Genomic DNA, 27544 nt, shown 5'->3' on the forward strand with positions numbered 1-27544 from the left:
GGTATTGAGTTTTTTCGAAATGGGGGTGCATCATTGCATGCGTAATCTTGAACTATTTATTGTGCATGCTGAAACTGGAGTCAGTTTGTGAAGTAACAAGTTGGCTCTTTGTAATGGATGCATTACTATGTTAAGCTTTCTTCTGATAAAACATATTACTATATTTGACTTTTTGAAATGGACACATCATTATATCAGTAATCATGAACTATTTATATGTACGCTGCAAACTAAAATTACCTTGAAAGCAACAAGTCATACTCAGCAAATGACCTACATACCTAAACCTTGTTATTTATAGGTATTGTAAGCACAATTGTACTGGAGCCAGCCTAATTTTGCTACATTTACATTGTAGCATGAGGTTGTGTGCTAGGGTCTTCAGAGCATAGCCACATTACAATCTACTCATTTACCAAACCTTAACCCTCAAGAGAGGCGCAGTCACACAGTTCTGACTCCTTAGCATTCTTTACGCTTAAAAACAAATGTCCACACTGGCTATGTCATAGAATGGCGGATCAATCGCTAATCTGTTTGGACATATTAGAAGTCAAGAGATTGCCTGACAAAACAGATTATAAATAGGATATTATTAAAATAGTTCTGACACATGAACAACTAAGCAACTAGCAGAAGGTTTACTTAGCATTGAATTTAGGATCATACCACCATCTGGGTCATCAATTCGTATAGATGCCCTTCCACCCCCATCTGAGCCTGTTGGTTCACCTAGAATCAGTACGTGTACAACATCCTCTCTTATAGGGACATGTCTGCATAAAGCAAGTGTTGCTGACACCACCGTAAATCACCGTAAATCAAGTATCAAATAGTCTTATAGATTTCCACTGATAAATTGTGTTCTCCACTGTAAATGAGGAAAGTTCTATCAATAGTCCCTCTTTGAAAACCTCCAAAAACAGTATTAAAAATACTTCAGAAATGTATTTTATTTCATGAAACATATGTGGCTTAAGAAATAAACTGGGATAGTATAACTGACATGAACTTATTAATGGATTCAATATTATTTGCCTCCATGAAACCTGGGCGGTGTAACCCAGTCTTCTTGTGGGCTATACTATTTATAGTATGCCTGCCTTAAATTGACTTTGAGGTAGACTCATGGGAGGTTGGTGGATTTGGGTTGATTTGGCACTCAATCCGATATGCTGCATTTAAGAAGTTGAATCCCCCAATCATTGGCACACAAAATTTAATTCCCTTGCAAATCAATGTATATGTTGTTGACTGTATATCTAAGACCTGAGATTAGAGCTCTTGAGACACTAGAAAGAACATAAAATTCAGCATATGAGTTGAACTGTTGAAATACTTTGTAGCGTGGTAGTGGTTGATCTCAATGTACAGCTGGAACCGTTAGCCATTATAGATAATTTAATAGAAGCTGATGGTGAGGTTTGGGTAATTCCCCCTTTCTTGGCACATGCTCATGGTCAGCTTACACCACTGCGGAACTGGTCACCTCATATTTATTTCACTGGCCACAGAGTTTGCAATGGGAGGATGGTGAGAAATTTACCTGTGAGTCAACCTGTGAAAGCATCTTTGTCTTAACTTCTTCTGCATTCTCTTCCCCATACATTCACATTGTCACGTGTACCTCTTCATACCTTTAATTCTTCTCTCTTTAATTTCTTCATAAAATTACAGGGGGCGATCCCTTGTACTTCCCTACTTTTCTAACCCATATTCTTCCCCATAACCTCTCCTTGACCGTAACCTTATAGCTAACCTTACAATATCAATTGCCTCCTTGACAATGTAAAGATGCAGATGAAGAAAAGGTAAGAAGAAGTAAATGCATGAAGAAGTGAATGTCTGATGAAGTGAATGAAGACGACATAAGTGTAGAAGATGTTTTTAGGCAAAGTACAGGGGAGATACCCTATAAAACACTACATAGACCTTCCCATATGCATCATGTTTTTACAGACAGAGTATATTTTACTATTTAACTAGCTTTGGGATAAAGGAACATTTTCAGAGTGATCGTAAACCCCTTCTCCTTACCATAGTCACTCCCTCTAATAGTTTAAGCAGGCCTCAGGGGAAACAAGAGGCAGAAGTAACCCTCAAAAGCCCACAATGGCCAAAATCAAATAAATAACGTGATATTCCAACTGTATAACAAAATATTACCTATCTTGGTTAACTATTCTTGTCACATTCTACCTGCTAAGCCTTGGAATTTTCATATAGAACCTTTGTCTTATAGAACCATGTGTTACTCAACCTGTTTATAAGACAGGAATAAAAAAACAAATACATAAAGAGAAAAGGTTGGTTTGACACAGAATGTAAAATGGCGAATAAATATCGGCAAGCTGAAAAAAAGTAAACAGGTTTAGAGAGAAGCATTCTGTTACCAGACTGAGAATGCCATATGCAGAGTTGACAGCAAGGAACAAAGACACATTTAGCCAAGGATCACGGTCCACTTTAAAGAAGGTTTCAAAGTTGAAAAATAAAAAGACGTTTTGGTAAATAGTATATAAGGTAGAGGTCGAGGAAAATCCTCTGTTCCGACAAAATGAAAATTTCAGATGAGTTATGGAGGCACCTGGAATAATAACAGCTTAATGTTGTGAGCTCAATTGCTCCATCTCCTAAACTTCATATTTTTACTTCAGTAAGCAAATCTTAATAAAGTGGACATTTCTGATGACTTGCTAATTGCTAACTTTTATAATAGCTCACACAAATCTAATGAGATAGGCTATTTAACTCCACTTAAAAATGTCTTTGATGAAGTACTATTGAAATACCAAAGAGAGAGTACTATACTAATTCTAGCAGGTGTGTTCAATGCTAAGATGGGAAATGTCCTCCCCCAACCTATTTGATGACACGAAGGACAGCAAGGCATTCTGGATCCTAGTATGCATGCCTCCAGAATGTGTGCTAATGGGTGTGCTAATGGGCTCAAAGTAATTTGAGGATTGTACAAATGGGGCCTCAGGTCCATAAATGGGTGCGTTCAGAACAATAGGTCAGGGAACTCTACATTTAGGAGCAACCCGGGTAGCTCCTGTATCAATTACTGTTGCTTTCCGGTATCGCTAAGGGAGTTTGATAACTGACTTTTATGGAGTAGAGGATGTTATAAGTGACCATCACCCACTAGTTTCGAAATTCAAATGGCGAAAGGAATAGTACTAATAATTCACACTTGATGATGGCGGTACCAAACCCAACTAAAAGGATCGTGAGATGGGCAGTTGCTGACAAAACCGTAATAGAACAACACTTAGTCAAGACAGACATCCTAATATCTCTATACTAGATGTAACTCCAAAACCACACTATGTAGTTTTGAAATGTAATGCCCTTTGCTGTAATAGCTCAGAAAAATGCCAGAGTGCTCATACTAATTTAGGGATTGCGTGTCAGGGTGGTCCAACAGAAACTACACTCGAGCGAAAAGGAGCTTGCTCTCATTGCTGAAGAATCCAGCCACTCCTAAAAGTGAGGTCAGGGATACTAGAATTAATTACTAGAGACTGATCAGGACCCGGAAACGAGAATTAGGTGGTAACACCTAGGAAGAGCTAATTAAGGCAGCAAAAGAAAACAACAAGAAATTCTGCGAACTGGTGACGCTGGTTCCCAATATAAACATAAGGGTAGTGGATTGGAGACCAACATCTCAAATCAAATCTGGATTAAGCATTTTATTAATTTATACAACGTAGACTTGTGCCCACAGGACCAGATGTTTTCCCTACCTAGATTGTATTGAGCGCTGGGGATTAGAAACACAAATTGTCGTGTTTTCTATTAGGGAGATAAGAGATGCTATAACTAGCCAAAAACTCATTAATTGCCCTGGACCTGATGACATTCCAACAGGCTTGTTTCAGATGAGATTGACCTGTGGGCCTTCCCACTGACAACGAGCTTCAATGCAATATCTAGGACATGCCTCATCCACCAACCCTGGAAGCAGACTATCATCCAACAAATGTACAAAAAGGGAGGCAGGGATAGTCAGTCATCATATAAGCCAATTTCCTTGTTGGACTCCCTTTTGTAAAATATTTGGTTGAGCCATTTCCTCTAAATTAGAGCATTGGACACATACGAATATACATAATATAATGCGCCTATACACAAGTGTTTCAAGGCACGACGAGGCAAGGGAGGGGGAACAGGGGGAAGACAGACAACGATACTACTAGGCCAGGTGTCATTCCGATCGCACAAGTGCATGGGAAGGGGGAGGGGGGAAAGTGCAGTAAATGGGATAAAGGATAACAAACAATAAGTGAAGTTCGGCCATCTGGTGGCAAGTGCAAGGGTAAGTGCAGACATCAGGTGTCAAGTGCTGGTAGTGGAACTGTAGGGATACAGAAAACAGTCCCTAAGTGCGGGCGTTGCGCAGCGTATAAACAAGAGAACAAGCTTTGAATTTGTATCTGATAGCCGCAAACTCACTTTATCTGAAAAAAGAACCAATTTATTTGGCTTTTATGGATCTGGGCACAGCATTTGACAAGGTTAATTGGCAAACGCAGTGGCTTGTGCTCAGGTTCCTAAAGTGTCCAAATGAGTTATTCAATCTACTAACTCTCCTGCACTTAGATACCAAAGCCTGTGTGAGGAGCGGGGCAAAAGCACAATGTACTCAATATTTCCCGGTTAATACAGGAGTACACCAAACATGTGTCCTAGCTTCCCTGCTGTTTTCCTTATATACCAATGGACTCAGAGTTTCAGATACAGACAGGAGATCATGCAACCAAACTGGGGAACATCGTGTTACCTGTTTTGGCCTACTCTGACAGTGCTGATATCTTGCATGCCCCGTGGGCTACAACAACTAATCCTGGCGTATACCACATTCATGAATAACTTCGATCTCCAAGTAAAGGCAGGTAAATCGACAGTCATGGTATGTCATGACGGAAAACTCCAATTTAAGATGACAGTTATGTTCAGTAACAAAAGCATAATCCTGTTAGTAGGAGTTTACCTCGGAATACGTTTTGTCTCAAATACTTCTTGGCCTGCGCACATTGCCAAGCAAACAAACAGATTCAAGCAAGCCCTAAGGTGAGTGGTTTGTTTCATGAATATGTCTAAAACCTAACCGCTAGACCTGATCACAAAGGTGTATTATAGTAAAGCTGAGTTAGTGGCCAAATATGGAGGCTCTCAGTAAGAATATCCGAACGCCAACAGACATGCAAGTTGTAGAGAACAACTTTTTTAAAACACTATTTAGCCTGCCATTGTCTGCACCAACTGGCGACATTCATAAAGAGCTAGGAACATCATTCTTAACAGGTGATCTATGTGTTCAACCATTCTTACACTGCCTCCAAATCTGGGGCAATCAAAAGGCTGAGTTGACTCAATATATCATAAAACAATTGCTAGTTAGACCCCAAAAGTGCTTGCGATACCATGGCTACAGTACTTAGAAGCACATCTTGAGAAAATCAATGCACATTGCCACTTTATTGTTCCTACAAACTACCCAATGTATGCATGCACAACTATGACTTGTCAACTTACTCTACTAAAATCTCTAAATAAATTTAAGGAAAGAGTCCAGGTGCAGGAGAGGAATACAGGCCCTGGCATAAGGCCTACACAATACACAATTAACAAAAAGTGTCTACCATATGAGAAACTCCAGTCCCCTGCACACCAATACAACTGTACAAACAGTCAATGATTTATCCAAATAATAGGTATTTTTAATGTCATATTAAATCAAAAGACATATTTCACTTTGCAATATTTCCAAACATATGTTCTTGCATTAAAATGAATGCATATGGTTCCTAGACAAGTAAATTTCAAAATGTGTGAATTTTTTTTCTTTCAACACAGAAAGCCAAATGCTCTTTGGTTTGAAGTTTTTTCAGGCCCAACGTGTTTCGGGGGCAGGAGGGGGGGTAACCCCTTCTTCAGGAGCAAACAAGTTCTGAAAAAAACATATACAAGGGATCCATATCAGACCCAAACTTCCATAGACTCTCATCTCTTAGTCAAAAACATAATACTTATCACATGTAACAAGGATGCCATCACCAAGTAGGTCTATCCACTCCCAACATTAATAATCTGGATTATCCTCAAGTACCAGTGTCATTCCCACATTCTGTCAAATTCCCTGAAGATTGGCAATCCAAGCCTGTGTGCTAGATCTATATCCCTATCAAATCCATACATTAGTAATCACCAGTGTCGAAAAACTCCTCACGTCTAAAACAGTGGTGAATATATAGATACATTCCACATACCTTTGACCTGGTGGCGAAGGACCAGTGTCAAGTGCACCTGTTATAACAGGCGGATGTGTAAGTGCTTTTAAGGGGCTGGGATATTGTTTGTTGTGTCTCCGAGAGCCTCCAAGCTCATCAAACTCCAGACACTTAAATCCAGATTTGCGTCATCCACTCTCCAAATATCCTACAAGTACGGGCAATATTTTTGTCAGCATTCTTCAAATACTTCCCTCCTTTATTTTAAATATTTACTATAACATGAATGCCTCCATCTACTCTCCGGCACCTATCCACACTTTTTGCCATACATTCGCAACCAGTATTTATCTAATGTTAAGGTACTCCATGTATTGTGCCGGATCTCCCTCTATACTCTCTCTCCATACGGAGCTCTGCTATCTCCCCATCAGCAGCGTGTCACATGAATGATCACGTGGCTGTGCTCAAGTAGGAATTCATGCCTCCATTCGGCGTGAAAAGCACTAGTGCATTTCCCTCACAACAGAGGATCCTACGTGAAGGCTTCTCATGTTTCTCCAAAGAAGTAATTAAATGCCAGCCGTCTCTCATCATAAGTGGATGCAGGCTCAAAACAAAACCTCGCTAACGTACACTTGTCATCTATACGTAAGCTTGCTGTGGAGAGTGTCATATCCATGTGATTACCCAAAATGGTACAGCACTTCATTCTGACTCTTCCTCATAATACCCTCTCTAAATCAAGTCATCACTCCGTGCATTTGTCATGTATAAGTAAATTCGCTATGGCAAGTATAATTCTACATGCATCTATTAAAAAATTTCAAAAGATCTCTAATGCAATTTCCAAATGTGCAATACTGTACCTACACTTAATTCATCTGGTACCCTACTATCTAATCACTATGTAAGGATAACCCCTCATTAAACAGTCTAGATCACATGTGCTCATGCCCTGATACTATCACTCTACAACACCCTTCATTCTGTAAGTTGTAAACCACCACTCTGCTCTAAATTACATTACATCTAGGTAAAGCAATTCAATGAAAAATTCTTGTTCATCCCCCTTGGTTGTAGTGTATCGAGGAGATCTATCCAATACATTTCTCTTTGTGTGAGACGTGTGTTAAAGCCCCCACCCCTCTGGGTGGATGTCTCACTACCTCCAAAATAGACAACTGAATTTGGGCTATTGAATGCCTCAGATCTTTAAGGTGTCTTGCCACAGGTGATTTCATATTGGCACACCTTATATAAGATTTGTGCTCATCCCACTGCTCCCGGGCCAATCTTGAAGTTTGCCGATATATAGCAGCCCACACGGGCACTTAATGATATATATCACCCCAGTCGACCTGCAAGTTGCAAAGTCTCTGAGATGTATTTTCTTGCCCGTCCAGGGGTGAGTAATGTAATTTCCTTTGTACACATTATTGCTATGGCAACATGCTAAACAGGGAAAAGTCCCCTTTCGTTTAGTTGTCAAAGTTTTTTGTTCATGCTGCGGTATCCTTTCACTAATTTATCCTGTAGGTTTATACCTCGTTTATATACCATCATTAGTGGTTCAGGGAATAATTTCAGCAAAGTTGGGTCATGGTGTAAAATCGACCAATGTTTGTGAATGATCTTTCTAATATGGAGGCTCTTGTCATGATGCCTGCTCCCGAGGAGCCAGGTCAGGCCCAGCGTCCCCGGAAGCAGACTTCATACTCACCAAGCAGGACCCAGCAAACCCCTATAGGGGCTCTTTGGACCTTGTCCTGGCGCCTTTGGCGCCAGGCTCATAAAAGGCATCTGTCCTGGCGCCATAGGCGCCAGGCTCATCATGGCAGAACATATGGTAATGCTTGGGTGAACTCACCTGAGGCAGACCATGCTGCATACTCACCCGAGGCATACCATGCTGTCTGAAGCTCCAAGCCAACTAAGGCTGGGGAGGAACTATTTTCTTTCAGGAACTCTTTTCTTACTCGGGTGGGGCCAGTGGAAGAACACTCACCTGAAGCTCTTCCAAGGCTATTTAAACCACGCCCGGATGGCCACACGTGCTTCGCGTTATTCTGCATCTGCAGCAGGACGCTCACCGAGTCGGCTCCTGCATCCTGGCTCCTGCCACGCCCTCCAGCACCTGGAACACCTGCAAGGAGAGAAAGGCAAGCATTAGGACATTACCTACCTTCATCCAGCATCCGGATTCTTCACTCCGTCGATCCTGCAAAAGAAAGTCAAGGGTTAGAAACGCATCTCATCGCTCGCTGCAGCGCCGCTTCCACTTACCTTCACGTGGCGCTGTCTAGCTCTTCAGCAGTCATAGGCGACATCGGCCGCATCCCAGCACCTACGGAAAAGAAAGACAATAGTTAGAAGCGCTCCTCTTCTCACGCTGCCGCGCCGCTTCCACTTACCTTCACATGGCGCCGGCAACCTTTTCAGCGCCCATAGGCGACATCGGTCGCATTCAAGACCTACGGAGAAAAAGGACACAACAAGGTGAGCAACAAACTAATTGCAAAAGGACAGATTACTCACCTTAAGTCTTACCTGAATTTTGTTGGGACCTCAGTTCCCTTTTCGGGTCGGAGTGGCTTTTCTGGCTTTTCCGTACCCCGGCCCCTATGGGGAAATAAGACACACTCATTAAGGTGTCGGAGCAAACCACTACGGCACACCTTCATTAAAAGTACTCACCTGAGCTTACCTCGGCGAATCCATTCCTCCACACGGATTCCTCACCTAGTCCCTGAAAATTAAACAAAGGCCAAGGGACAAATAAGACTTGATCTTTTGAACTATATACTTACGGCAGCATTTTGGTAAAGGCAAGCAGACATCGAACCCTCGCCAAATCCGAGATCCAGTGAAGTAACTGGAAATCTACGCGCCCCTGCGTCAGAAGCAGGATGGAGAGCTCGTCCATACAGAAATTAAGGTGAGAGTCTGCGAAAGGCACAGCTAGGGTTCGAGGAGGGTGAGAAGGGGAAAAAGGGGGGAATCTCACACACAATCTAGCAGACAGTTAACTCCCTTTTCCCATCTACAGAAGGATTATTTCTACGGGCCAGACAGACGAGGTTTGGGGGTCCAGTCCAGTCCATCTTCCAAGCACTACGCTTTACCGTGGAAGAAGTTGTAGCAGTCCAGAACGGGTCGGCGCCTCCGTGGGAATCAGGTGAGCGTTACAGAACGCAAAGCCTACCAATAACTTCCTACCCAGGTGCCATGGAAACTTCTGAGACAGACCAGCTGGCCCAGCTATTAGGGGAATTACGGGCCGAAGTTCATTCCGCTCGCCAGGAGACGAATGCCCTCAGGAGGGAGTTAATTGTGTCAAAGGAACGAACTGATGATCTTGCCCGCCAACTGTTGCAGTGTCAAGCTGGTCAAACTCCTCTACCAAGTTCAGGGGGTAGTTTCACCCCCGTGGTGTCAACTAATCCAGTGCAAATCAATCTACCTGGAAACGTGCCACTGGCCTCGCCTGAACGTTTTGCTGGAGATCCCAAAAGATTTGCAGTATTTATGAATCAATGCCGATTGCATTTCCTCTGCAGACCTGGGGCCTTCCCGAATGACCAAACCAAGGTAGCCTTTGTACTTTCTTATCTCAGCGGCAGCGCAGCTGATTGGTCAATCCCATTGGTTACTCAAGACGACCCGATCCTTCAGAACTTTCAAGCCTTCCAGACAAGTATGGAAAGACTTTTTGCGAGGCATTCTCAGGGACAGGCCCTGGACAACGAACTCCTATCTCTACGACAGGGTAATCTGGACCTCTTAGCTTACATTGCGACCTTCAATAGGTTAGTTGTGGAAACAAGATGGCCTGAGGATAAGAGAATTACGCTATTCCATCGAGGTCTACGTGGAGAACTTAAAGATGTCTTGGCCCAGGTCGTAAATCCACCCCAGGACTGCTAGGACTATATTGACTTAGTGGTCCAACTGGATCACAGGCTTCAAAACAGAAAAGCAGATCGGTCCAGGTTTGAAACCCGGGTTTTTGCCAAAGCCCAGGTTCACCCCAAGGGTGTCGATGCTACTGAACCTATGCAGATTGGAGTAGTCAAGGGATCTTTGACCCAAAGGGAGCGTGAAAGAAGACGGCAAATGCAATTGTGCCTCTACTGTGGAACTTCAGGACACTTCTTACGAGACTGCCCTGTAAAACCGCCCAAAAAGGCGGTAGGAGCCACGGATAAAGATCTTGTAGAATCTGAGCCGGGAAACGACCACACCCGACAAGCGTAGAGGTCCGCTTGCCGAGCTTAAAAACCAACTCTTTGACCTCGCACTTCACCATGCCAATGGTCCTCGTAAATCCAAAGCAGCCTGAATGGTTGCATGCAATTAAGGCATACATCGATAGTGGGGCTATAGGAAACTACGTGGATCGTGAATTGGCTTCTAGGATGAACCTCCCTCTTTGCCCTAAAACCAATAAAGATGTCATCACCACTGTGGATGGAACCGAAATCGCCTCTGGGCCGGTAACTCACTCCACCACGGAAGTGACATTGCTGTGCCAAGACTGGGATCGGGAGGCAATGGTGTTTGACGTAATCAAGGCTCCGCAATTTCAAGTAATTCTAGGAATCCCTTGGTTGGAAACACACAATCCTCAAATTGATTGGCGAGCAAAGAGGATAACCTTTCCAGAGTGTGTACAAACCTGCTATCCACGAAATACAAGCATTGGCCTAGCTACCGTAACTCCTGTCAGTTTGAAAATACCGCCAGAGTACCAAGAGTTTCAAGACGTCTTCCAAAAGGAACAGGCCAATACTCTACCGCCCCACAAGTCATACGATTGCCAGATAGATCTACTACCCGGTGCAACACCCCCTTGCAGCAGGATCTATGCCCTTACCAAGCCCGAGAATCTTCATTTACGACAATATCTGGACCAGTACCAATGGCTTTATTTGCCCGTCTAAGTCTCCTGCATCCTCGGCTTTATTCTTCGTACCAAAAAAAGAAGGCGATCTCAGAACTTGTATAGACTACCGCGCACTGAACCAGATAACTGTCAAAAACAGATACCCTTTGCCTTTGATCCCTGAACTCCTTGACCAAGTGAAAGATGCCTGCATATACAACAAGCTAGATCTCCGGGGGGCTTACCATCTAGTGCGAATCAAAGAAGGCGATGAATGGAAAACTGCCTTCCGCACTAAATATGGGTTGTTCGAGTACCAGGTTATGCCTTTTGGACTGTGCAATGCACCGGCTGCCTTCCAATATTTCATGAACGATGTCCTCAGGGAACTCATCGATGTTTGTGTTATCGTATACATCAATGACATTCTTGTATACTCCTCTTCAGAATCTGATCATCGAAACCATGTCAGGGCAGTCCTCGAGAAATTGCGCCAACACAAACTATTTGCTAAACTTGAAAAATGTGTTTTCCATGTCACGGAAGTCGAATTTCGAGGTTTTATCCTGACACCTAAAGGAGTCCACATGGACTCACGAAAAGTGGATGCTATCCTCAAATGGCCATCACCCAGCTCTGTAAAAGGTGTTCAAAGCATGCTTGGCTTTGCCAATTTTTATCGCAGGTTCATTCCGGAGTTTTCACGGGTGGTTCAACCCATCACTGCACTCTTAAGAAAAAATAAACGTTTTGAATGGTCTAAAGAAGCTGAGCAAGCCTTTCAAGAACTAAAAGCTAAATTTACTTCTGCACCCGTATTGAAACACCCGCGCCCGGATCTCCCTTATATCGTCGAAACCGACGCATCCAGTCTAGCTATGGGAGCTGTCCTTTCTCAAAGGGACCCAGAGACTAACCAACTGCATCCGGTTGCGTTCTGGTCCAGAAAATTCTCAGCTCCGAGATTAACTACACCATCACGGACAAAGAACTGTTAGTGATTAAATCTGCTTTTAAGGCATGGCGACATTATCTCCTTGGCGCAAGACATACCATCACAGTGATCACCGACCATCAGAATTTACAGTACTTGAAAACCGCCAAGGCTCAGTCATCTCGACAGCTCCGTTGGGCTCTGTTTTTTGCTGAATTTGATTTCATAATCACCTACCGTCCTGGCTGTAAGAATGGCAAAGCGGATGCTCTATCCCGAATTGGAATGGGGGACACAGTCACTAACTCAGAGCCTGTGCCGATAATTCCCGAACAGAGGATCTTAGGTATGACTTCTTCACAATCGCTAGAAAATATCCAAACTAGAGTTAAACAACTCCTGGACCCAACAGACTTGCAGGACTGGGTTCAAAAGGGATCTGATTTTACTATAGATAACGATTTACCTTATTTCCGAGGACGATTATTTCTTCCACACACGGATTTACAAAAGCTAGTTGTTTCTTGTTATCACGATACACTAATAGAGGGACACCCCGGCATTGCCAAAACTGAGGAAAAGGTGAAAAGACAATTCTGGTGGCCTTCTAGGCGAAAAGATGTAAAATCATTTGTGATGTCCTGTGGTGTGTGCGCCCAAAATAAAGGCCAAAAGAAAAGACTAGCCGGTCTTCTTCAACCGTTAGACATTCCACCATCGCCCTGGCACACCCTGTCATTGGATTTTATTACGGACTTACCCCCCTGTTCAGGATATAACACTATTCTTGTTATTGTGGATTTATTCTCCAAGATGGCACACTTCATTCCATTAAAAGGTTTACCTTCAGCTTCGGTTCTAGCTAAAGAATTCCTTGAAAATGTTGTCCGGTTACACAGATTTCCGTCTGTGCTGATTCCAGATCGAGGAAGCCAATTTATTTCCCACTTTTGGCGTAGATGTTGTCAATTGGCACAAATCGATGTAAGACTATCAACCAGTCATCACCCCCAGACCGATGGTCAAACAGAAGAAAGAACAAACCAGACTCTCAAACAATATTTACGTTGTATGCTGCAACAATCTGAAAGTAACTGGAAAGACATTCTTTGGATAGCTGAATATGTATATAATAATTCTGTGCACTCTGGAACTGGGCAAAGTCCTTTTTACACTTTATATGGGCTTCACCCTCGAACCTCTGACCTGGATCCACCTCATGATCTCGGAACACCCGCAGTGGACCAGCTGCATACCGCAATTACCAAAGCCTTCAAAGAAGCAACTGAACATTTACAACGAGCCAAGAAAAGATACAAGAAAAGTGCTGATCGGCATCGAAGTGAGGCACCTCAGTACCAGATTGGGGACCAAGTCTGGCTGGCTACCAGACACTTATCACTCAGAGGACCTCGAACTTTTAATCCCAAATACCTGGGACCATATTCCATTACGGCCATAATCAATCCTGTGGCCGTTAAACTGGATTTACCAGCTCATATGCGAATACATCCTGTTTTTCATGTGTCACTTTTGAAACCTGTGCAACCTGGAACCAGACTAATCAAGCCTCCAGAACCCATTCAAGTGGAGGGAGAACCTGAGTTTGAGGTGAAGAACATTTTAGATTCTAAAATGATAAGATCAAGGCTTTTCTATCTAATCGATTGGAAGGGTTACGGGTCTCAAGAGAGGTCATGGGAACCCCATGACCATGTACATGCTCCTCGGTTAATTAAAAAATTTCACCGGACCTTCCCAGACAAACCAAAACCCCCGGGGAAAACAACCTTGGGAGGGGCCTTGGGGGGGAGTGCTGTCATGATGCCTGCTCCCGAGGAGCCAGGTCAGGCCCAGCGTCCCCAGAAGCAGACTTCATACTCACCAAGCAGGACCCAGCAAACCCTTATAGGGGCTCTTTGGACCTTGTCCTGGCGCCTTTGGCGCCAGGCTCATAAAAGGCATCTGTCCTGGCGCCACAGGCGCCAGGCTCATCATGGCAGAACATATGGTAATGCTTGGGTGAACTCACCTGAGGCAGACCATGCTGCATACTCACCCGAGGCAGACCATGCTGTCTGAAGCTCCAAGCCAACTAAGGCTGGGGAGGAACTATTTTCTTTCAGGAACTCTTTTCTTACTCGGGTGGGGCCAGTGGAAGAACACTCACCTGAAGCTCTTCCAAGGCTATTTAAACCACGCCCGGATGGCCACACGTGCTTCGCGTTATTCTGCATCTGCAGCAGGACGCTCACCGAGTCGGCTCCTGCATCCTGGCTCCTGCCACGCCCACCAGCACCTGGAACACCTGCAAGGAGAGAAAGGCAAACATTAGGACATTACCTACCTTCATCCAGCATCCGGATTCTTCACTCCGTCGATCCTGCAAAAGAAAGTCAAGGGTTAGAAACGCATCTCATCGCTCGCTGCAGCGCCGCTTCCACTTACCTTCACGTGGCGCTGTCTAGCTCTTCAGCGGTCATAGGCGACATCGGTCGCATGCAAGACCTACGGAGAAAAAGGACACAACAAGGTGAGCAACAAACTAATTGCAAAAGGACAGATTACTCACCTTAAGTCTTACCTGAATTTTGTTGGGACCTCAGTTCCCTTTTCGGGTCGAAGTGGCTTTTCTGGCTTTTCCGTACCCCGGCCCCTATGGGGAAATAAGACACACTCATTAAGGTGTCGGAGCAAACCACTATGGCACACCTTCATTAAAAGTACTCACCTGAGCTTACCTCGGCGAATCCATTCCTCCACACGGATTCTTCACCTAGTCCCTGAAAATTAAACAAAGGCCAAGGGACAAATAAGACTTGATCTTTTGAACTATATACTTACAGCAGCATTTTGGTAAAGGCAAGCAAACATCGAACCCTCGCCAAATCCGAGATCCAGTGAAGTAACTGGAAATCTACGCGCCCCTGCGTCAGAAGCAGGATGGAGAGCTCGTCCATACAGAAATTAAGGTGAGAGTCTGCGGAAGGCACAGCTAGGGTTCGAGGAGTGTGAGAAGGGGAAAAAGGGGGGAATCTCACACACAATCTAGCAGACAGTTAACTCCCTTTTCCCATCTACAGAAAGATTATTTCTAAGGGCCAGACAGACAAGGTTTGGGGGTCCAGTCCAGTCCATCTTCCAAGCACTACGCTTTACCGTGGAAGAAGTTGTAGCAGTCCAGAACGGGTCGGCGCCTCCGTGGGAATCAGGTGAGCGTTACAGCTCTGTCGAGTATTTTGAAATGTATAAGAGAGATGACAATTCCTTTTTAGGTTTTGAGGTCAGGAGTTGCTCCTTAGAGATATGGGTAGCTCTTACTTTTGCTTCTTGTAAAACATCTTCTGGATAGCCTCTCTTCGAAAACCTCTCTGATAGTTCTACACATTCTGTTGCGAAAGTCGCTGAATATGAAATGATTCTTTTCAGTCGCAGTGTTTGACTGTAGGGTAGACTTTTCATCATCGATTTAGGGTGGAAGCTTGCAAAATGTAAAAGGTTATTCACATAAGTTGGTTTATTGTATATCGAGTTGGTAATTCTGGCATTCACAATGGCCAACTGAACATCCAGGAAATGCAGGGAAGGATTGCCAATCTCAAGTGTAAATTGAATGCGTGAATGAACACTGTTGAGGTACTCAAAGAATTCATCCAGTTCCTGTCTCGTCCCACACCAAACACCAAAAATATCATCTATGAAGCGTTTCCACACTGCAATTTTCAAAGCTCATTCTATTTTGTCAAGTACATGCTGTTTTTCAATGCATACATAAAATTGTTTGCGTACGCTGGTGCCATGACCGACCCCATGGATGTGCCAGACACCTGAGAATAGAATCTGTCATGGTACGGGAAGAAATTGTTTTACAAAATGATATTTACAAATTCGATGATTAACTGCATTTCACACTTGATATTATCAGCGAGCAATAAGATCCATTAAATTGCCTCTATTAACTCATTATGCGGTATCGAAGTGTACAGACTGCACACATCTAAGGAGAATAGTATGCAGTCAGGAGATACACACACAATGTCATTCAGACAGGTAAAAAAAATCAGTAGTATCTCTTAGGTACATAGGGATCCCTTGTACTAATGGCTGTACGATCTTGTCAACATATGTCGCTAGTGGGTCCAGGATACTTTCAGTGCCAGCCACTATTGGTCTTAAAGGTTGCTTCAAATTAACTTTATGGATTTTGGGCAATCCATAAAACACTGGGATAATCGGAAATCTCTTTAGCAAAAATTGTTTAGTTTTCTCAGAGATCCAATCATTTTCATAGGCTTTTTCCACGGTTTACTCAATTAAAATTCTAATTTGAACTGTAGGATCCTGATCCAAGGACGCATATGTCGACGTGTCCCCCAACATGTCAATACACTGTTATGAGAAAAGGTAGTGTCCATTACAACAGGCAGTGGTGGTGCTGAAATTGAAATATGTAGTTTGAAGCTGTTATGCTAGTGGGCAGTACAAGAAAACTTTGAAAGCAAACAGCATTGTAAGTAACTGTCAGTTGATGTGAGGAGAATGACAGTATTAATATTTTCTAGGTTATGCAGGACAAGCGGCAGGCACTATGTTCATAAGCATGGAATATATCTGCTTGCTAAGCTTTGGTAACATACATGCAATTTTCATTTTCTATGTGCATTACAAAACATATGCATACCTGTAGTTTGTGTTGCTGGATGTAGATGCGGATGAATCTGGAAATAGAAATCTTGGAGAGTTTTACAGTACTTTTGAATGCAGGTGCTTGGGAATTATAGGAGACCTGTGCTCTGTGCGTTGGACTGAGTTGCTGAAGTTAGATCTAGAGATCTTGGATGTGATTGGTGGATAGTTGTGGGGCTGCTTACCAGTGGCCAATGAGAGTGTGCTGCAAAGTGTAAAGTGGAAAAGGAAGAAGGGCTGCCCCTCTGTTGCGGGGTCCGTGAACACTGTGGTAGTCCGCGGATCACACATGCTACATCCGGGTATTTTCAGCATGCCTGGCATGGAAATGGGAGTATACTGTGGGTATTAGCCAATCAGGTGTTAAGGGTGTGCTTTACAGGAAGGGAGAGCAATACTTTTTTTCTTTGCTGTGTTGGTTGTGTGGTGAAGATGACTTGAGTTATTTCATGGATAGTTGGAGATTGCTTTGTTTCTGATCTGGAGAGTTATGCAAAGGCAAGAGGTGTTTCTATAGATCTTGGTTTCCCAGGCTTGAAGGATTTATGGTAGAGTGTGTCTGACCGCAATTTGCAGGCACTGCTTGCTCTTTGTAGAAACATGGCTGCTTTTGGTAGTCCTGATATTTTGGTGGTGCACTGTGGAACAGAGCATTTGGGCTACATCAGTGCCCCAAGTTTGATTCCTGTATTGAAGGTATTGGTGGAGGAACTAATGCTGCTTTTTCCAAGTGCAAAGGTGTTTTTTTCTGAAATGATACCAAGAGCACAATGGAACAACCCAAATGTCTTCAATCCTCAGCAAAATGTTGCAAGGTGCTTTGTGAATAGAGACATGGGTATAGTTCTGCAGCGTGCTGAGATGTTTGTTTTCTCCAACGACAACATTGACTCCCTTAGTGTGCACTGTTTTACTGCAGATGACGTGTCATTGTTCATTCTCCTAAATTTAAGGGGTGCTTTACAGAGGTTGGGGTAAGGCAGTAAGGAGAAAAGGAGAGAACCCCTGCCAAAAGAAAATACAAAATAAAAGGTGTTTGTTTTCAAGCACCTTTAAAAAAAAGGCTCTTTTTCAGAGCTACCACTAAAGAGGAGTTCTCCTACCCTGGTTGAAATTTCTTTCCTCATCCTTGTGCACTGCATGATATGTCCATGGACACCGCGGTAGTTCACGGATCGCACGTGCCACATCCGGGGCTTTTGAGGATGGCAAGCATGGAAAAGGGACCCTGGAGCCCAGGGGATTGGTCCATATGTTTTCCTGCTTGTGGTGTTCAAGGAGAGACTGTGGCAGAAGGTCTGTTTGCAGATGGCTATGGCTGTGTTTTTCAGGAGGTGGAGTGTATGGATTTTGGGGGACTCGTGTATACATTGGTTGCGGGTGCATGCAGAGCACTGTGGAATGGCTGCCCATCTTGGATTCCCTCATGTGCATGTGCACTGGTATGGAGTGCGTGGCATGAGGTGGCTGGAAAATCTTCCTCTTTGTGCCACTTTGGTGACGTAGCATCATCCAGCCATTATTATTGTTCATTGTGGAGGGAACAGTTTAGGACATGTTACTGGAATCTCATTGCAGTTTGCGATGAAGGAGGCACTTGGGAAAGTCATGGACATGTTTCCAAACTCCTGAGTAATTATTTCTCCCATTCCCCAGAGACAGATGTGGCTGTGCTCATCTTCATTTGGTCTGCAAATGGAGGAAACGAGGCGCAATGTCAACAAGGCTGTTTGTGCCTTTTTGAGAGATGTTGGCACATCCTCCTTCCACAATTAAAATATTACATTTCGTAGCACCCACAATTTTCCCAGAGATGGAGTCTATCTTACTGATGCTGGTAATCAGCTTTTTTTGGTAAATATCCAAAATTCCTTGCAGCCCTTTTTGCAACTATAGCAAGCATTTTTGCAGTTGGTGTTGTCCACTTCAAACCTTTCACAAACAACAATGGAACCCCATTTTCTCCCGGAAAAGAATACAATGGTTTACATGCTGCCACCCCCTGCATGCCTTTAGAAGTCAGTGGACTACTGCGCTGTCCGCGGACTTCTCTGAATGGTCAGGGCCCTGCAACATTTAATTGGCACTTCTATTTTTAAACTGTGGAAGGTGGCTCTGAAAAGAGCCTTTTTTATTTTTCAGTTGTGTGTATTTTTTGGAGATTTTTTAAACACGACACACAAGGGAGGGGAGGGAAGAGTAGGGAGGGCAGGGAAGGGGCACCAACCACAGGGATAAGAAAGGGCAGATGGAGTGAGGAAGATTTTGGGTGCGCCTCATTGAGGTAGGGGGTATTTTCCTTTGTGGTCCCGGATCACAGCCTCAAAACCACTCCGGAACGTCTCATCCCTGCACAGTACTGCATCACAGTACACACACAAAACAGTGACCTTTGAAAGGTAAGGATCTACTGCGGTGTGTATGGCCTGCGAGGCTGCTTGAGTAATCCTCTGTCCCACAGGACTGTACCTTGTGGTGACAGGAGCAGATGTCAAGGATGCTCCACTGAAACTCAACCTACTACCCTGTTCGAAGGTGGCGATCCTCCGAACTGCTTCTTTGTGGCTGGATCTCAGATGTCACCGCATGGAGGTAGTCCCATAACTGTACTGCCCAGGATTGCCGCAACTGAGTACCATGCCACACTCATTGTAGCAAACCTTGGCTGCACTAAACTTGGGCTTCCCACCAACGGTGGTAAAAAGCCTCCACACCCAAGACTCATGTGGGCAGCAGGTAGTGGGGACTTCCACTACCTCATTCTCTTCTTCCTCTTCTGCACTGTCACACCTGTTCCCCTCTCCAGGCCCTTAGGGAGGTGGTGTTGGTGCTGGTGGGGGTGCTGCTGAGGCAGAGGCAGCAGTAGAGGTAGCCATGGATGCCATTTTCAAGAAAAAGTTGATTGGAACCAGGAACAGCAGGAACACAGCAATGTGCTAAATCACTGAACAGCAACCTGTAGCAGTAGTCCTGGTCAGGTACAACTAACAGCAATGCCAAGTAATGCAGCAATGCCAATGATCACAAGTGCTCTGTTCAGGAAATCCAAAAACTCAATGAGGAGCAGTATCTACATCAATGACATTTGTGATGTCATTTTTGATGTCATGGGTGCTAGTCTTAGCAGTGCACGGTGGTGGCGCGAGTTATGGTTGCTTAGTTTACCATAACTGGTGAATTTCTGGTGGTTTTCGGTTTTACTTGTAACCATAATATGGATAGGTTGTAATTAGTGCCAAGTAACTATAACGTCCATTTACCAAAGTTTGTGCACTGAATTTGGTAGGTTTTTATTAGGGCAACTGAACCATAACATCTCTTTAACAAAGCTTTTTCACTGAATTTGATAGATTTTTAGTCACACATCTTAACCATAACAGTTTTTTTCACTGAATATACATATATGTACCACAGGGCCTGCTGTAGTGGCCCTGTAGTTATGATTAAGTTGCTCAACTCAAAGAAAGAACTCTTTTTGGGCTGCTTATAACTTGGCAACGTCTGACGAATCCTCACCAAACTTTGCAAAAAAAGTATATGGCCACCTAAGTATGTTGCAGTTTTGTCCAGGGAGGGGTAACGTTATAGGGGGGTTTCAAAATGTTTTAAATCCTCATAGACACAATGGAAAAAAATAGTGCTCTCACCTACAGCCCAAATCCCTTGGTCTCGAAAAGCAATTTGGTTCCAGTCCGTCCAGCAGTTTTTAAAAAAATGGCAATAAAGTAGGTAAACAAAATTGGTGGTATCTGGGTCCGGTCCGCAGACTCATTTCCTGATTCGGAGTCTGCGAACACCTCTGGACCAATCAGAGGGTGGGTTGATGTCCGCGAACATCAAAGACGCACTCTGATTGGATGTTCAAAAACATGAGGTGCATCATAATTTTTTAAATGATCGCCATATTGGATCTGTGCACACCCGCTGCTCTCCGCATACAATGGTGAGCAAAAAGTGTGGAAATTACATTGGGTTTATTTTGTGGCCAAAAGAGGGCTTGGAAAAGAGTGGGGGAGTGGAAAAAAGTTGTTAGAGAGCTGTTTTTATAGGTGGAAAAAAGCAGTGTAGGTGCCGCCGAGTTTGTGGTCACTTTTACTGTCCGCGGATGTCATTGGGAGTGCGGAGGTTCAGGGCGTGTCTTATTATTTGAAGATGTATTGTACATGCTTTAATTTTATTGTGGTGGTTGTGCCCAGTGGCCAGATTCTTGGGGGCATGGATGTAGGCTGTGCCCCCAAGAATCTTGTTACTGGCCACACACTTTATAGTAATATGTGTATAGTAATTGTAGGTACTGTAGGTGGAGTATACAGTATTTGTAATATGGTGGAATGATGTAATTGAAGTGTATACAATATTTATTTTTGTCGTACAATTGAGGATAGTGTTTACGGAATATGTATTTTTTTCTTTGTGAAGATAAATTATAGGATAATAATTCGTATGGTTACTTAGTTAATAAGTACTGTGTGTGTGGTGTACTGTTTTTAAAGAAGCGGCAAACTGGCCTGATGGTAATGCAGTGGCAGATTGTAGTTGATGCAGCGTTTGGTGTCTTATAGTAGTGGTTGGAAAAGAATAGTACTTAATATATAGTGTGCATATAGATACTTTGGCAGTACACACATATGTGTGCACAGGTGGAGAATGGTGGCACTATAAAGGGATGTAATGAGAAAGGTTGGAAAGGACAACATTTATATGGAATGTTAAATAGAAAATGCTGTGTGTTTAAAAATATTTGTTTTTTGGAGCATTTTGTTGAAAGTAAATACATGCATATGTGCATTTACAGCAACACTGTGTCTAACCTTTCTTCTAAAAGAAAGGAAAATCAGATGTAAAAGATTTGTAAAACATTTGTAAGTGGCACTTGGTGGCGCTTGGTGTGTGGAAGTTTATTATGTTGGCAGTACATGTTGTCAGTACATGTAAGTAACTGCCAGTTGATGTGACCAGGTGCAGAATGCTGCAATACATGGCATTTGATAGAGTAGTTAAAGAAGAGAATAAGTTTATTGAGAAGAGTATTACGTGTAGGTGGCAGCAACCCTGTATATATATGTTTGTAAAAGTGTTGAAAAGAATACTTAAAAAAATATATGCATACTTGTACCATGTCTTGTTGGATGCAGATGTTGTTGAATGTGGAAATGGAAATCTTGGAGAGTGTCACAGTATTTTTTGATGGTGGTGTTAGTAGTTGTAGTAAATAAAAATGATATCAGGAAAAAAAATGAGAAGCAGTTTTTGTGAAAGTTGGAAAAAATAATTGAGTTCAGTAGTTCAGTATATAAACCACCCAATTTCTTTTTCAAAAAAGGTTCTTTTAAGAGTCAACATTTTTATCTGCTAGATCTTTGCTGACCACGTACATCCTGACACGTTCTTTGTCTGTTTCACTCCTACAGACCACATAGGACCCTCCTCTCGTAAAGACACTCCTGTCCTGATGAAGGCCTACACCATTAGAGCTCACCTAGCTCCACGTAAAATGGCCGAAACACTGTCGTGTTGACATGTATTATATGTTGTTGTTCAACTCTTGATTATGCCCACACTCTATGGGCCCCCCACCTGTTTATGATTCCACTGAATTATCTAAGCTTCCTTCCCAAGGAACCTATAGAGAATGAACAAACTGTACAAGTAGATATCTCAAATATTGACTACTTGATCATTCGTACTTAGGTACTACACTTTGTATGCCCTCAAATGTGAATGTCCTATGTTTTTTTAAAAATACCAGTGTATTACTACACCACTGCACTTCAAACTAAAACCCTTTTGTGCAGAAGAACAGTTTCATGAGAATTCTGTGACCACCCACACAAGGGGTCACCCACTCAGGGAGTAGCAGTGGTTACTCTTCAGCAGAGATTGACCTGACCTTGCTCATTCGTTTTTTGATATTATTGTACCAACCTGGGCAGAGCAAGGCAGTAACCAGGTACCCTTCAGAATACTATATTTCTTTGTCAGACACCATGATTTTACAGAATGCTCGTTCAGGTATTGTTGGATCGGTGCCAAATAAGCCCAAGCTTGATAATGTTGTAGATGATGTGGTGATCTCTAAATCGCTGGCATTATTTAAAAACGAAAATATTCCAGAATCTGAAACCTCTATATCCTTCATCCCTCCGACTCCTAGAAGACCGACTAGAAATAGTTTGGCTATAATTTCGGGCTCTCATTCCAAGAAAGCGCCCCCGATAACACTTGAAATAATGAATACTGCATTAATGTCTCTTGCCAAATTATTCAAAGTTCTGGACTCAAAGGTACATTTAATTCATACTAATCTTGAAAATATGGTGAGCTGGCAAAAATCTTTCAGCGATTCCGTGGCCCAGAGACGAGTGTCTAATGATAGAGATTCAGCACTTTTGTTAAAACAACTTGCAGAGATACTACCAATGCATAAAAATTTAACTGAAACACTGGATTTGCAGTTGAGTATACATGCAGCCAGCAAGAGCATACAATGCTCTAAGACTGAAGTTCCTTATGTTGAGGGTATTATAAGCGAGCTACCTCTGGAGGCAGCGGCGATAGCACCCTTGCCTCCTCAGTCATCCACTGCAGATGTGTCAGTAGTTGCCTCTTTTGCTGTACCATCTAAGTCAAGAAACGTACAGCCTCTTAAAGAAGCAAATACGATTTTTGTGAAAAATACCAAAAACCAAAATCCTGAACACAATGTAAATTTAAAGAAATCTAAAAATCAAAAGTCCAAAGGAGTGGCCTCTAGTGGACAAACAAAACAGTTATTTAAATCTTTGTCAAAACCAGTGAGATGCTTAACGCTGGCATCTAATGCCATAAATAAAAAATGTCTAAACCTGACACAAGAAAGGAAAAGAACTGCAAAAAATGGAGCTATCAACCCTCGAGTTGACCCAATGCATTCTCCATTGGATAAGCTGGTGCAGGTTGTAGAGGATCTGGAAAATAGTCCGGGGAGTGTGCCGTCAGAGATTCAACCTGCTCCCACACACCAAACCAATCTAGTGAACAATGATGAAAAATCTGAACCCACATTTAATAGACAAGGACTCAGGAAAGCTGTGGATGATTACATGAGTCAATTTCATCCAGCCCCGACTGTGATCCATCCGCTAACGCAATTGACCTCTGCAACTGCGAAAAAGCCAGGGCCGGGAAATGAAATAAATGTAAATTCTGCGAGGCTCCCAATTATTCCTTGAGTAAAGGTTACAAATAAAAAACTGCCCGAAGAAACCAACGATACCTAATACTCAGGATAATTTGCAAAATAACATTCTAAGCACAATTAAATATTGCTTAGTAGCTCTAACTTCGGAACAGAAGATACTTAAATCTTCCATGAAATCCCTCATTAGTAATACATCTGACTATGCAGCTGCCCTAGATGAGAGAGTGCATTCCAAGAATGTTACATTTAAATCTCCAGTAGAAGAAAAGAACTGTAATTTGCATGCAGAAACAACTTGCAAAAAAAAAGAGGCAAGCTCCAAAGTGAGCTCTAAGAACAAAAAGCCTCCTCAAATATACTCATTATTTCTTAGCTGTCGTGGTGGTTCATTTCCATCTTACACCATGAATAGAATGAGTATTATGCAGATATTCTCTGATATTCCAACTCTGGAGGATCTTTCTACAGGAGATATTGAGCAGGTAGAATTTCTTGATGACAATGACCCAACTGTATCCTGTCTTTGGATAAGATCTTGCATTATTCTCAACACCATTTGGTCCGCAAGATCTGCTCTCTATGACTTGGGATTTAAACTGATTCCGACTACAAAAGAGAGCCCTGTTGGTGAGGTTTCACAACAGTCTGGAAGACAAGGGGATAATAGTGATTGCCCCTCGGTTCAAGGTTGTTGTTTCAAGAAATCCTAACTAGAAGCTGGTGAACCCTGCCCTTTGATTCATAAAATAGCAATTGTGAGCTGGAATACCAGAGGACATAAGGACCTACTGAACAATTCCAACTGCTCTCTAAAAGATTATGATCTAGTGCTTCTGCAGGAAACCTGGTTAACTGCTCCACTATCGTGGGACAATCATTATGTTCATTTAGTCCCTGCTGTAAAAGGTCAAAAAGGAAGACCAATGTCTGGCCTTGTAACTATCTGTAATATAACTATTACAGACAATATAGCAGACTGGCCCTCTCAAAATTCTTTTTTACAATGCTCGATAATAATGATCCAAAAGTTGAAATTTGCAATTGTTAACATATACTGGAATCCGATGGCAGTCCTAACTTCTACCTTTTTCAAAGATGTCAATGCACTTATGGAAAAAATATTACTACTCCTAACATTGCACATGTCATTCTAGCCGGTGACTTTAATATTCATCTTTTAGCACCGGTTAAAAAGAGAAATTCGGAACAGGTCACTCAGTGGCTTGAGTTTGTACAGACATGGGACTTAATAATGCTAAATGGAGCAGTGGAGACTGATAATCCGCCCTCTCATACTTGGACAAGTGGATCCCAAAAAGCAATTAGCGACTATGTGTATGTGGATAGAAGATTATTTGTTAAAATCTCCAAGTTCAGTGTACTGCCAACTGTATCTAGTGATCATTTGATGTTGATGGCCTAAATTTTGATTCACTCCCAAGACAAAGCTCGGTCCCAACAACAACAGCTGAGAAATTTGATCATAAATCCTCAACAGAACAGATTACAGTGGACTAGTCCTGCGCTAGAAGCATTTGCTTGCAGCTTAGCAGAAGACCACTATCTTTTAGAGAGAGGTCTTGATCCACCTGACTACTATGACAAAATGCATTTATTTGCATCTTCTTCTGTATCTGGTGTCAAGAAATTTAATAATCCTTGTGCCAACATATTTGATCAATCTGTTAGACTGAGGAAGACGCTATTTCGGAAACAAAAAAGACAGATACTATCTCTTACGGTGCAACATCATGAGTTATCTTTATGTAAGTTAAAGACAAATTATAAAAATTGTATCCGAGCTCATAAGGCAGTAATGCTCCAAAATGATGGCAAACGGTAGTTACAGGTGATTAAGAACAAAAATACCTTGCAGATCTGGAAGCTGATAAATGCTGGCTCAGCACATCCACAGCTGATATCTCAGCTTAACGGTGTTTCTGAAAAAAGGTGGGTTAACTATTTTACAAACATTTATGATCTCCCACAAAATAGCATTTCACAGTTGTCCCATGATCTTGCTAATACTCCTTTCTCTATCAAATTCGATCAAGAAGATGTGCTATTCTATATAAATAAGGCCATCTCTTCAAGAGCACCTGGCCCAGACGGCTTATCAAATGTTGTCCTAAAACAGAATCCTGTGTTATGGGCATCTATTTTATATGCTGTCTTTCAAGCCATACAAATAAAACAAACCGTTCCGCCATCATGGTGTAAAGCTATAACAGTGCCAATATACAAAAAAGGTGACCGAACAAATCCTGCAAGCTACCGACCGATAGCTCTCCTTGATGCCCCTGGGAAGATCTATAGTAGAATTATTTTAAGAGACCTTAACATCTGGGCTTCTACGAGAATCGTTGTGATCCTTTCCAAACTGGATTTGTTGCAGGTATTGGCACTGCTATTAATATTACGACACTTAAATCAATCAAAGAACTTTATGCGACAAGAAATCAACCTCTCTATCTAGCTTACGTAGACTTTTGAGTTGCATTTGACTCTGTAGATCGTCATTTACTTCTTGAAAATCTAATAAGATTTGGCTGTCCTCTGTCACTCGTAACGATAATATACCTGCTCCATTCAAACACCTCAATGCAGGTCAAAATGAATCTGGACGGGTTGTTATCTGAAGTAATTCACACCAAACGCGGCCTGAAACAAGGTTTAATTTGTTCATATTTGATTTGGGAATTGAATTTATGGAATTAATGAATGATGCGCCAAAACTTGGAAACCAGGCTATTGCATGGCTTCTTTATGTAGACGACCTGGTCCTCATTTCACAGACGCCAAGTGGCCTGCAGAACATGCTTAACAAATTGGACCAGTATGTCGTCAAAAATAACCTAACTTTAAATTTGGAGAAAACTCAAATTATGGAGTTGGGGAGAAATAAAATGAGGTAAAGGAAACATTATGACTGGCTTTTGAAAAATCAGAAATTGGCCCTAGTTAATGAATACAAATATCTTGGTGTCATATTTAGTAACTCCACCACAAATAAGCCACCGCAAAACAACCTAAATGGTACATTGACTACCCTAATCTCGCAAGCCAAGATCCTCCAATATAAGTATTTTAAATTTTCATGTGCACACATTCTTATATTTTACCAGCAAAAAGTCATCCCGATCATCACATATGGGGCAGAGGCCTGGCTTCCACCAAATCTTTGCTGTTGGAACAAAATTGAAGCAAAGTTTTGGAAAAAAGTCTGAATCTCCCCAACTCAGCTCCAACTGCTCTTCTTCGTTTTGAGCTAGGTACTTTATCTATACATATGCAAGTATCGTGGAAGAGATGTTGTCTATTTCGAAAATGTGTAATGGGTTTAGCTAATAATAATCTGCTTACAGTATTGGCAAACTATTTAATGCGATCCAAGCATCCATTCCCATCTAAATGGAGAGCTGCTGTCTTATCATATATGTCTGAAGCAAACATTTTGTTAGATCTCTTGCTTAGCAATCCAACTAAAGCTAAACTTAAATTATACCAATTGGATTGGCATCTTACTCAACAGAGTTGTTTACAATTGAAAGATTTTGATAGAGCACTCTTTGGACATAAAGAATTTAGACAGGCAGTTGACTATTTATTGAAATGCCCTT

Source organism: Ambystoma mexicanum, chromosome 11 (genome assembly GCF_040938575.1).
Source record: "Ambystoma mexicanum isolate Mex_15411 chromosome 11, UKY_AmexF1_1, whole genome shotgun sequence".
Taxonomy (NCBI): domain Eukaryota; kingdom Metazoa; phylum Chordata; class Amphibia; order Caudata; family Ambystomatidae; genus Ambystoma; species Ambystoma mexicanum.